This window comes from Macaca fascicularis, chromosome 6 (assembly GCF_037993035.2).
Source record: "Macaca fascicularis isolate 582-1 chromosome 6, T2T-MFA8v1.1".
NCBI lineage: Eukaryota > Metazoa > Chordata > Mammalia > Primates > Cercopithecidae > Macaca > Macaca fascicularis.
In genome coordinates this window covers 133,000,882-133,014,036 of record NC_088380.1, presented here as the reverse complement: position 1 = coordinate 133,014,036, position 13,155 = coordinate 133,000,882, and the positions used below count along the sequence as shown (strand labels likewise).

The 13,155-nt window shown below is 41.1% G+C and overlaps 1 protein-coding gene and 1 long non-coding RNA gene across 11 annotated transcripts in view; both read right to left on the bottom strand.

Moving 5' to 3' along the window:
* GRAMD2B (GRAM domain containing 2B) overlaps nt 1-13,155 on the bottom strand; it is a 129,791-nt gene that overhangs the window by 40,001 nt on the left and 76,635 nt on the right. The window lies entirely within an intron of this gene.
* LOC141407055 (uncharacterized) lies at nt 2,366-3,488 on the bottom strand. The gene is made up of 2 exons (XR_012414042.1): nt 3,114-3,488; nt 2,366-2,802 (listed from the first exon to the last, which is right to left on the bottom strand). It is a non-coding gene; the product is annotated as an uncharacterized lncRNA (long non-coding RNA).

The window sequence follows — 13,155 nt, the reverse complement described above, 5'->3', positions numbered from 1 at the left end:
CAGAAAGGAGAAGTCAGCCAAAAGAAAGGGGAAGTAGGCCCTACACAAGTCTGAAACCCAGCAAGGCAGTCATTAAGTCTTAAAGCTCCAAAACGATCTCTTTTGAGATTGCTTACACTATGCTTCCTGTATAGCCTGCAGAACTATGAACCAATTAAAGCTCTTTTCTTTATAAATTACCCAGTGTCAGGTACTCTTTCATAGCAATGCAAATGGACTAACATACTTGTAAACAACAGAAATTTCTTTCTCATGGTTTTGGAGGCTGGAAGTTCAAGACCAAGTCACGGAGCTCACTGGTGCAAGGAGTGAGCTCCCAAGGCCTTGGGCAGTTCTGTCTCTGCAGCTTTGCAGGGTGCAGCCTCTCTGGCTGCTCTCACAGGTTGGAGTTGAGCGCCTGTGGGTTTACCAGATATAGGGTGCAAGCTGCCAGAGGCTCTACCATTCCGGGGTCTGGAGGACAGTGGCTCCCTTCCTACAGTTCCACTAGGCAGTGCCCCAGTGGGCACTCTGTGTGGGGGCACAACCCCACATTTCCCCTCAGCACTGCCCTTGTAGAGTTTTTGTGTTGGCTACGCTGCATGATAGGCTTCTGCCTGGGCATGTAGGCCTTCTGATATATCCTCTGAAATCTAGGTGGAAGTCGTCAAGCCTTCTTCACTCTTGCATTCTGTGTGCCTGCAGGATTAGCACCACATGGAAGCCGTGAAGGCTTATAGCTTGCACCCTATGGAGTGGTAGCCAGAGCTGTACCTGGGTCCCTTTGAGCTGAGGCTAGAGCCAGACTGGCCGGGACACAGGGAGCAACATTTTTTTTTTTTTTTTTTTTTTTTTGCAGCAGGCTGAATGGACTGACACTAGTTTTAGAGGTTCTCTTCTAGGACACAGAATGAATGAGGACCAGGTGATAGGTGAGAAAGGAAATGGGATGAGTCAGAAATGATAACCCAGAGAGGCATTGCTAGTCAACTTCACAGCAGAATGTTTCGTTATGTTAATACAAATTCCCCTTGAATTACACTTCAAATCTCTTGTCTGACCTTACAAAAATTATATTTATGCTAATATGCTAATAAATTTTATCCAGAGAGAAAGAGAAAGAGAGAGAGAGAGAGAGAGAGAGAGAATATATTATGCTAGAAATACATGTATGTGGTCAGAAGAGAATTTTTTACCTATTAATAGTGCAATAACATTTTAGGTTAAAACAGACAAAAACCAGGGCCATTAGAAGCCGACTTAGAAGAGAGAAATGTTTGCTTTTGTTTTGAGACACCCCTCTCCACCCCCGTGGAGACGAGCTGTGCTCCTCTGGCCCTCAGCTAAGCCCCTGAAAGAAGAGCTGCCTCTTGCCACCCTGGCATTTGTGATGACTATAGCTCTTTCTTTCCTCTTATACCCTTCATTTCCTGTAACTCTGTCTTCTGTTTCATGTAGGAGGAAAAAAAAAAGGTATCAAAAGCCAGAGAGAGCTTAAAAGACCAAGTACATGGGCGTTGTAGCAGAGTTAAAAGTTACTACGGGGGTCCAAAATAGTTCCAGAACCTGTGCCTTTGTTTCTCCCTCACTCAAACTCCGCATTGCTACTTCCTCAGTCTCCTGTGTTCTGATCTTACAGTGCAGAGCCGCACACATATGAGGACAGACTAGGGTGTTCACAGGATGTGACATACAGGACTTTCCCAGAGGCCAGGTTCAGGTCTCAGGCCATATCCCACCAAGTGAATCAACACGGGCGTCAGCAGCACATGTGAAAATTCTCTTTGCTTAAATGCCAAGTATTATGAAAGCGAAGGATTCTTTTTCTAATAAAAAATTAATGGGACTCAACTTCTAGAGAAGAAAGACATTGTCACTTTAAAAAGGTGGAATATATCTATATATTGGTGAAAGCAGTTTTATGTAAAAGGCTTTGGTTTAACCCAAACACCCTCAAATGAGACACACGTAAGGAAAAAGAAGTTCACGATATCCCATGGCAAAAAATAAAAGAGAGTGTAGTTTTAGTTATTTCAGATTGCGAGGTTTCAAAGGTGTTAACCTACCAAGAATGCAAATGTCTCATATCTGTATTTGGCTTTCCCTAGAATGTATCCATGTGGTTTGTCATGTTAGTGTCAACAATATAGAATTATTCCATATTGTTATGTAAAAATATATTATACATGATTTTAATTATTACAAGTATCAACATAGGAAATAATTGTGGAACTAGTGATAACTCTTCACTGCTGTTAAAATGTTTACCCCAATATCTTAAATATAGCTAACTTTTATGGGATAGAATAATTAGATTGAATCTAATTTGTACATGACAGTTAGTACCTCTTTCAAGGAAATAAGCAGTGGATCTAAAAGATTTTAATTTTATATTTGACATCTTTATTTACTGTCCTTAATTTCTCCCACCATAAATATGCATTTTCTCTATCTGCACTTTAAACGTGTTGCTTTGGAAAACACATCTCTGACTCTTCCCTCTTCCTTGCCACTCCTTTCTACTGGATTTCCTGAATGACTTTATATTTACATGGTGCTTTGCCATTCAAGGAGCATTCATACCCATGACAGCACGATACCACACTAACCCTCACGCGGGCATGTAAGCAGGCATGTTAGACAGATGTTTGAGGCAGGCATGTAAGATAGGTGTTATCCACATTTCACAAATAGGGAAACAAAAATGAGTTCATTGAGGGCCCACACAACTCCAGTCTTGGTGACTGAAGCCTCTATTACTCGCATACTATGACCAGCCTTCTCTTTCCAAGCCCGGCCAGACACCAAGACCTGTAGATTTACCTTCTTAATATTTTTTTTTTTTTTTTTTGAGGCGGAGTCTGGCTCTCTTGCCCAGGCTGGAGTGCAGTGGCCGGATCTCAGCTCACTGCAAGCTCCGCCTCCCCGGTTCACGCCATTTTCCTGCCTCAGCCTCCCGAGTAGCTGGGACTACAGGCGCCCGCCACTTCGCCCGGCTAGTTTTTTGTATTTTTTAGTAGAGACGGGGTTTCAATGTGTTAGCCAGGATGGTCTCGATCTCCTGACCTCGTGATCCGCCCGTCTCGGCCTCCCAAAGTGCTGGGATTACAGGCTTGAGCCACCGCGCCCGGCACCTTCTTAATATTTTCCAGTTAAGTCCCCTCTTTTTCTTTCCCTCATTTAGTTGACTTAGCTAGGGTCCTCAATGCCTCCTGCCTGGACCACTATACCTCCCTACCTCATTTGAGTTATATGTGACCTCTTCTCCTTCCATCTGTATGGAAGATCACTTTGCTCTGTGATCTTTGCAAAGCCCAAATATGATCACATCATTCCTTCTCTTCCTTTAAAACCCCTTTGGCTCTCTGTTGCCTACAGGATAAAGCTGAAGATGAGTACAGCAAACAGGTCCTCTGCAATGTGAAGCCTCCCTTTCTGGCTTTGAACCTCTTGTCATGCTGCCCCCAAGCACCCTCCTCTTGAGCTGCCGTGCCTTCTCTGTGGTCCCTTGCACGCACTGCTTATCTTTCAAGATATAGCTCTTGCTGGGGTTACCTCATACCTGGCGACTTCCCCAACCCCCTCTGGGTCCTAAGGACTGACCTCTTCTTCTTTGTGCTCCTTTCCAGTACCCTGTGACTGTCATGGAAACTGTATCACTTTAGTATATGGTTTGTTTAAAAATTACAAATGGGGTCAGGTGCTGTGGCTCACACCTGTAATCCCAGCACTTTGGAAGGCTGAGGCGGGTGGGTTACTTGAGGTTAGGAGTTTGAGACCAGCCTGGTCAGTGAAACCCTCTCTCTACTAAAAATACAAACATTAGCTGGGTGTGGTGGTGCATGCCTGTAATCCCAACTACTCAAGAGGCTGAGCCCAAAGAATTGCTTGAACCTGGGAGGCGGAGGTTGCAGTAAGTCAAGATCATGCCACACTGTATTCCAACCTGGGCAACAGAGTGAGACTCTGTCTCAAAAAAAAAAAAAAAAAAAAAAAAATTATAAATGGGCTACTGTTTACTTGTCTTTGCCCTGCTTTGACCATATGCCTCTGGAGGGCAGGATCCTGGTCTTGTCACATCTCTGTATCCCCACAAAGGGGTTCAATTCGTTTACCTTAAGGACTTCATGTTCCTTAAACCAGCTCCAAAGGCCAGGCTTTCTGATTTCTAGCCCAGAGCCCATTTTGGCTACACCAGACAGTATAGATAGCAATAGGAATGGATGTACTTCACTTGGAATTCCTGGGTTTGGGAAAACTGGCATGGGAAAGGCCAGGAGTTTTCTGCTGGGGTTTGGATCCTGTTCTGGAACAACCCCCCATAGTTCAGTAGACTAAACTACTGAGGATGCTTTTGGTGAGGCAACAGCCTGCCCTTCCAATACCTTCAGACAAACATTAGACAGATGGATCCTGTGAAGGTTATGGCTAAAGAAGGAACATTTCCATCGAGGGAGCTTTATCATTTCTTCCCACAAAACTAGGTGAAAGGTAGTGGAGTCTGCCTGGTTACTGAGGCCAAATGATCTCATAATTACTGCTGGGAGGGGCCACCATGCCTGAGTTTGCTTTACTTTGCTAGAGTTGAAAGGGCAATGCTTAGATATTAGATTCCAAGAAATGGAAAGAAAACAGGATTGCTTTCCTTCGTTTTATGCCTTCTTGAAAATGGAGAAGGTTCCAGGAGAATAATCTGTACTCCATGGTCTGTGGCTTCCTAAGAGTAGCTCACGTCCCAGTTTCTGGGAGTGGCATCTTCATAAGGATGTTTATCATATTTCAGTGTCTTAGTAAGGGCCCTGGTTTCCTCGCCTCCACACCAGATCCTCCTCTCACAGCCTGCGTCACAGAGCTGCTCTCTGTCACACCTTAGTCAAATTGAGAACACACAAGAGTTTTTTTTGTTGTTGTTGTTGTTGTTAAATTTTTAAAAGCTTGGGGAATGTATGCATTTTCTACATGACCAATGAAGCTAGGCATTGTTGATAAGAGAAGCAGTGAATGTTTTAAAATCAGTCATGGTTATTGCTGGATTTTATTAGAAACACTCAGACTGGTCTAGTTTTGGGGGGTTAATATGAAATTTACAGCACAGCTGAGTGAATAAGGGTACCTACTTATTTTCATAAATGATTTTTAAAGTTTTAAACCACTTACTATGAACATTTTATAACACATAAAACATGTACAAAGTAGACAGAATAGTATAAACAAGGCGATCTTGTTTCATCTTTATACCTGTAGCCCACCACTCCTACCTCCTACTGGTTTTGAGACAAATCCCAGACCGTATTATCTTTTCATCTGTAATTATTGCAGTGTATAACTCTAGAAGATAAAGATACTTTGAAAAAATAAACACAATACCAACATCAAACCTTAAGACAAAATTGTAATTGATTTTTTAAAAATGAGTGAAATATGGCTGTTTTTCAGGGAAACTATTAGCACGACATAGTAGTATTTAGGATTAGAGTGGACTAAAGCATCTCTAGGCACACTGTTGGGTATCTGGTTACCCAGTGGGGGACTTGGGAGAGTTCCTGTTCTCACACTAGCCCACATGGCTCTTGCTAGCACAGCACTAGGAGCTACCTACTTTGACATCACCAGGTACCAGCATCCCTTTTTTCTTGCCCTTCCTGCTCTGGCTGTCCTGAAGAGAGGAAAAAATGGAAATGCCATTCCCCAGTCTCAACACCCAAGTCGGATTCAGCTTGAAGCTGAAGAAGAGAGATTTCCAATGACACGAATCAGCATGAAAGGAATTATGGCTGTGAACAGAATGTATCGAAGTGGGTATGTGTCCATGACTCTAGGTGGGATGATGGAGCCACTCTGCATCCTGTCTGTGCCTCAGGCTGCAGCTGCTCCTCTTTAATCTGCCCTCCCACCCCCTCCTCACCCCCCCAACCCCCCCACCACATACCCAAGAGACAGTGAGAGAAACGTGAGCAGCAGCAGACACAGGGGGTGATGTGACAGCCAGGCTGCCCACTTCCTCTGGCCCATCAATACTTTGTGTCAGCAAGTCCTCAGGCTGTGCTGGCCCTCAAGATTATCTGGGTTTTTCATATGAAAAAAAGCTCAACATCACTGATCATTAGAGAAATACAAATCAAAACCACAACGAGATACCATCTCACACCAGTCAGAATGGCGATTATTAAAAAGTGAAGAAAAAACAGATGCTGGCAAGGCTGCAGAGAAAAAAGAATGCTTTTACACTGCTGGTGGGAGTGTAAATTAGTCCAATCATTGTGGAAGACAGTATGGCGATTCCTCAAAGACTTAGAAGCAGAAACACCATTTGATCCAGTAACCCCATTACTGAGTATGTACCCAAAGGAATAGAAATCATTCTATTATAAAGATACAGGCACAAGTATGTTCACTGCAGCGCTATTTACAATAGCAAAGTCATGGAATCAACCCAAATGCCCATCAATGATAGACTGGATAAAGAAAATGTGGTACATTATACACCATGGAATACTATGCAGCCATAAAAAAGACTGAGATCATGTCCTTTGCACGGACATGGATGGAGCTGGAAGCCACAATTCTCAGCCAACTAATGCAGGAAAAGAAAATTAAACACTGCATGTTCTCACTCATAAGTGGGGGCTGAAAGATGAGAACACATGGACACAGGGAGAAGAACATCACACACTAAGCCCTGTCAGGAGAGGTGGGAGGGAGAGCACCAGGAAGAATAGCTAATGGATGCTGGGCTTAATACCTAGGCGATGGGTTGATCGGTGCAGCAAGCCACTAGGGCACCGGTCTACCTATGTAACAAACATGCACATCCTGCACATGTACCCTTGAACTAAAAATAAAAGTTGAAGGAGGAGAAGAAAAAAAGATTGTCCGGGTTTTCATGTGAATATGCTCATTTATCTTGGATAATTTACAAGGTCTGTAACAATTCTGTATAGATCTAAAAGATGAACAGTATGTTTGAAACAAAAAATGGAATTCTAGGTGCAAAAATCAGCTCTCTCAAAAGTATTAGATTCTCTGAATTGATCAATCATAAACATATACTTCAAAGGGCACCTGTCCCCTTATCCTTACAAAAGGTTCTTGCCAACTCTTAGAACAAAAAGTCTACAGAATTTGGTTCATAAAAAAACGGCTTTTACAAAACAATAATTCGTACCATCTCCTTGAATGGCTTCAGATACCAAATAGGCAAGTTACCTTAGAGAGGGCAGTGAAGAAATGTCTTTTCTAAGCTAGAAGGCCAGCTTGTTCTTAAGGCAGACAGACATCTGCACAGAATAGTGGGGGATAATGGGAAGGGCTCCTGTCCTTAAATTCCATAAATTCCCTTACCACCACCCTGGCCCCCTACCCCAGTGTGCTCCACCTATTTTTCTCTTGGAATAATCTTCTTTGGAAAAGGTAGGCCAGGATTGGTGGTGGTGGAGTGCTGGAAGTCCTCTTTTTTTTTTTTTTTTTTTTTTGAGATGGAGTTTTGCTCTTTTTGCCCAGGCTAGAGTGCGATGGTGCAATCTTGGCTCACTGCAACCTCTGCCTCCTGGGTTCAAGGGATTCTCCTGCCTCAGCCTCCCTAGTAGCTCGGATTACAGGTGCCCGCCACCACGCCCAGCTAATTTTTTGTATTTTTAGTAGAGACGGCATTTCACTATGTTGGCCAGGCTGGTCTTGAACTCCTGACCTCAGGTGATCCACCTGCCTCAGCCTCCCAAAGTGTTGGGATTACAGGCATGAGCTACAGCGCCTGGCCGGCCTCTCTATCTTTTACAGCTCACTGTTTCCTGTTATGGATATAACAACATGCACGCATGAAATCACTGATGGAGTCTTTCCATCACAGCTGAGAGAAAGCCAGTTTTACTGAGAAAAGACAGAAAACTATTGTGCAGGAAAGTTCAATGTCAGCATCTCTGTGGGGAGAGCAGACGGCGACTGGGCAAAGATGTCTTTGAAGACACAAGGGAAGGGAGATAGTGAAAGAGGATGTGAGAGGACTCTGAAGCCTCAGGGTTTTGCCTGCAGGGGCCCTGTTTTATTTTAGCTAATTAATAGGACCCTGGCTGTGCAGAGAAACACACAGACTGAAACAACACTTACTAAAACTAGGAGTGAGAATATAAATAAAGCTGACGAATTTTCCTCTCTTCCATTAAAAGTCATTTCAGGTACGCCTGAGCCATACAGTTTCTGAAAGATCAGTCTGTGAACTCCATCAACGAGAGGTTCTCAAACTGTGGCCTAAGAACTTTCTATGTCAGAACCATTTAGGTACGGGCCTTGTAAAAACGCACTTCTTAGGTCTACTTCAGACCTTTTAAAAACTTAAGTCTTATACCCACCAAAATCTTGGAACTACTGAGCTGAGTGTCAACCAAGCCAAGATTACTGGGCTAAGTGGGAAACGAGTCAATTACTATTGTTACTTTCATCCAGCAATCTTCTAAGGAGGGCTGGGAGAGACTGGTAAGTTTTTCAGTACTACTGGAAAAACAATCCCCATTAACCATCAATCTGTAATGCTACTTCAGGAAAGAAGTTTCCAAATACTTAGTAATTTTGGATTTTGGATGATTAGTTAGATATATTATCCAAAATCAAAATATGAGCCACATCTGAGTTTTCTTTGGGAAATACAATTACTGGTGTTTTTTAATCTTATTTTTTGCTATGATCTGTGTTTGTCAAGGTTTCTACAATGAGCTTTGTAGAATCATAGATTTTGATTAAAAAAAAAATCTTTAAAGAAGGGAAGTAATAGAGACCATATTTAATTTTGAGACACCAATTGTACATGGTATCTTAAACTAGACCAGATTTCAAGGAAATATTTAGAGAGGGATTTTAAGCAGGAAGCTCACAGAAAAATCTAGAAGTTTTATAATGCATACATGTCAATACACATTAGAAAAAGCATTTTAGGCCGGGTGCAGAGGCTCATGCCTGTAATCCCAGCACTTTGGGAGGCCAAGGCGGGTGGATCATTTGCGGTCAGGAGTTTGAGACCAGCCTGGCCAACATGGTGAAACCCCAGCTCTACTAAAAATACAAAAATTAGCTGGGCATGGTGGTGGGCGCCAGAAATCCCAGCTACTAGGGAGGCTCAGGCAGGAGAATTGCTTGAACCCGAGAGGCGGAGGTTGCAGTGAGCCGAGATCACACCATTATACTCCAGCCTGGGTGGCAGAGCGAGACTCCATCTCAAAAAAAAAAAAAAAAAAAAAAAAAAAAAAAAAAAAAAAAAGCATTTTAGGATTTTAGGGAGGGGTTTGAATGAGTTTGCTTCAAAATCATGACTGATGTAAATATTCAGGTGAAGAACGTGAAGATGAGATTAGGAGTTAGTGGGTTAATGTGCTGAATTCAAATCCTATCTGTTTTTACTTTTGTTGTGTCTGGTATTCAGTGGGATAGTTAGCCCTCTTGTTGAAGTTATCTTCATAGGCATATTAGGAATAATAATTCCTTCTTAGGATGTTGTGAGACTTTAGTAACATTCATAGATTTTTTACATAAAAAGGTATGCACAAATACACTAAAACAAGGCTTAAAAATTTATTTTAGCCAGAAAAAAAGTGTTTTGATTTGATTTGAAAATGTTTAGTGTGAGGAAACAGATTTCAGCAGATATAATCCTGTGACCATCTAAGACTGTCACAACTATCAGGTAGGTTCTGTCTCCTGTTTACCACTGAAATGCCTGCAATTCAGAAGTATATTTTATCAAGAACTTCTAATGAGCTGGTTCCTATATTCCAAAAAAAAAATCCTCACTGGAGGAGCTCTGCTCATTAGAATTAAAACCATATTATCTGTTTTAGCAAAAAAAAAAAAAATCTTATATCAGGACTAGTCATTGCAATGGTAATTGTGAAATGTTGCTGTGTGCTAGCATTATTATTTATAGTTCTCCCTTGTATGGCATGATCAAATGGCCTAAATAAAGAGAACGAGTATGGGAAGAAGAGGAGAAAGGCTGGGAGCCTACTGATTGTCCTTTGAGCACCTGCATAGTTTTCAGGCTATAAAAGGCTAGGAAGATAAACATTGAAACAGTGTGAAGGTGACAAAGTAGAGGAGGGGGGCCCTGAGTCAATCCTGAAAGTGGTTGCAAACAGCCTGCTTTCCTCTGCAGCACCAGTGAGGGCCCAGTCTGTAGTTTGGAGCAATCCATAGCCCAGAGCCTATGTAGGCTGTGTACCTAATTTCACAGTATGAAGTTAGACTTAATTTCAGGGACAATGATTACAACATTACAAAGCTGTCTTCATGCTGTTACATTTCAGATAAGCCCAGCTAACAGTATTTTAATGTCTAAAAGGTATCTATCTCATCTGCAAAGTAGGGGATCTTAACTGTAAGAAAAAAAATATACATAATTATGTTTTAAATATTTTTTCCTCTGCCATAATACATACTCATTCTAGAAAATTCAAACCTTACCAACACCACGAAAAAAAAAAATAAGAAAACATAATTTAGAGAATATCATCATTTTTAACATTTTGGGGAACATTTTTCCAGGCCTATTTCAATAAATAGAAATGTCAATATAGAATTTTGTATAATAGGATCATTTTATACATGTTTTATGCAATTAAAAAAAAGTCGAAGATAGTCCTGAGACTATTCTACCCCCATGATTAGAGATAAATGCCAACTTTCATGAATGCTACAAAATATACCATTGTGTTAATGTGTAGTTCATTAATCTAATACAGAATTGATGGTCCTTTGTAATGCCTTATTTTATTATCTCACATAATTTTTTCATTTTGGTTAAATTTATCAATCTTCCCCTTTATAACTTCTGAATTTAATTCCATGCATTGTAAGACTTCCTATTTCCATATTATATAGTAGTTCTTGTTTTCTTCTAGTACTTTTGTGGTTTCTTTTTTTCTGTGTCTAAATACTTGATAGATCAGGGGCTTATTTTAATTATGGAATGGAGAAGATTTCCAGCTCTAGTTTTTCCCAAATGGCTAACCAGTTGTTCCATCTTTTCCCCATGGATTTGAAAATACCTCCAGATATATTTGGATTTCCTTCTGAACCTTCATTAGGATAGCTTCATCATGATAAGCTGTGGGTCTATCTTTTTATTATTCAGACTTGACCTGGATATTTCTGAATGCTTCAGTCTTTCGGAATAATTTTAGAATCATTCTGAAATGTTTTCTCAAGAGAGTCACTGAGATTTTGTTTGGAGTTGCAGTGAACTTATACATTTAAGAAATGCTTTATAAGTTTTCCTTTTGAGGAAGGTAAACTCCATTTATTCAAGTTTTCTCCTTTAGTAGGTGTGTTGTTTTACTTGAAGTCTTATTAAATAGATTTCTGGGTATTTTATATTTTTGGATGCTAGTCTATAACTCTTTCTCCAATTTATTTTATTAACTTTTTATTGTAGTTAAGAAAGGTAATTGACTATATTAGTCCATTTTCATACTGCTATGAAGAAACATCCAAGACAGGGTAATTTATACAAAAAAAAAAGAGTTTTAATGGAGTCACTGTTCCACATGACTGGGGAGGCCTCACAATCACGGTGGAACGTGAAGGAGGAGCAAAGGCACATCTTACATGGTGGCAGACCAGAAAGCGTGTGCAGGGGGAACTGCCCTTTATAAAACCATCAGTTCTGATGAGCCTTATTCACTACCATGAAAATAGTATGGGAAAAACCTGCTCCCATGATTCAACTACCTCCCACTGACTCCCTCCCATGACATGTGGGGATTATGGGAGCTACAGTCAAGATGAGATTTGGGTGGGGACTCAGCCAAACCATATCATTGACTTTTATAATTTTTCTGATAATCAGTCAGCTTACTAAGTACTATTATTTCGAATTGCTTTTGTGTTTGTTCACTTGAGTTTCAAAAATACAATCAATTTTGTCCAGGCGTGGTGTCTGTAATCCCAGCACTTTGGGAACTGAGGCAGGATGATCACTTGAGGTCAGGAGTTCAAGATCAGCCCGGTGAACAGGGTGAAACCCTATCTCTACAAAAATATAAAAATTAGCTGGGCATGGTGGCATGTGCCTGTAATCCCAGCTACTCGGGTGGCTGATGCACGAGAATCACTTGAGTCCAGGAGGTGGAGGTTGCAGTGAGCCAAGATCGTGCCACTGCACTTCAGCCTGGGCAACAGAGTGATTCTGTCTAAAAAAATAAAAAAAAAAAAAAAAGCAAAACCAAAAACAAAAACAAAGAAACAATCAATTTTATCTGTATTCAACAAGTAGACATATATGAAATATCTATATATTTCAACATACGGAGAGTCCAACGTCTTGCAGGTTACTTTTGATACACTGTCTTTAGTGTTCCTATTGCATTCATCCTCTGACATACTTCTTTCTTGAGGACTTTGGCACATGGACTCTTAAATGTCCATGTGGATGGCATCCAGTAATAATGGCCTTATCACCAACAACCTTTACTGACATTTCACATAATCCCTTGTGGTCAAACACTGGGCTTGCATCATGGCTCAGACTGCTGTGTACAGGAATGTTCTTTGTCAATATGTCATCTCTAATGTCCCCATATCTACCTGTAATCTCCTATCCTTCCAATTCTCATCCCTTGCCATTCTCACCACCTGTGTGTTTCAGCCTCAGAGAAAAGCATCGGCTATTGATGTTTCCATAGTCTCATTGTCAATCAATCAACCACTTCTGGACTTATTTCCTGAGGCAGCTCAGACCATATATGTGACCATATATGTGATTGTTCACCCTTAATTTCCAATCATGCTAATCGTTCTGCCATGCCACTCAGATAAAATCCCCAGATCACCCTTTTAAACTTCTAATACTAAGATTCTGAGCACATTGTAGGGAAAAAATCTTTATTTATCTTTATTGTAGATCAGTCCCTTTGCTGGGCCCTCAACGGTGCCTGGACATCCTGTTTTATTTCATCAGCTCGTATTTTAAACACTCTCCATGTTCCTCAAGCCCCTGAGGAAACACATCTCATCCTTCTTGGTGAAAGGGGCCTTGTCATGACTTCACTAAGAAAACTGAAACTTGAAGTCATTATACGAGAGCACCCACATTTCTTCCCCAGACCTCTACTTATATCTGCATCGACTGCATCTATTCATTCCTCCACTTTGAGAAGGCAAGGCCTCTTACTCATGTTCAAGCCCATTTCTGAC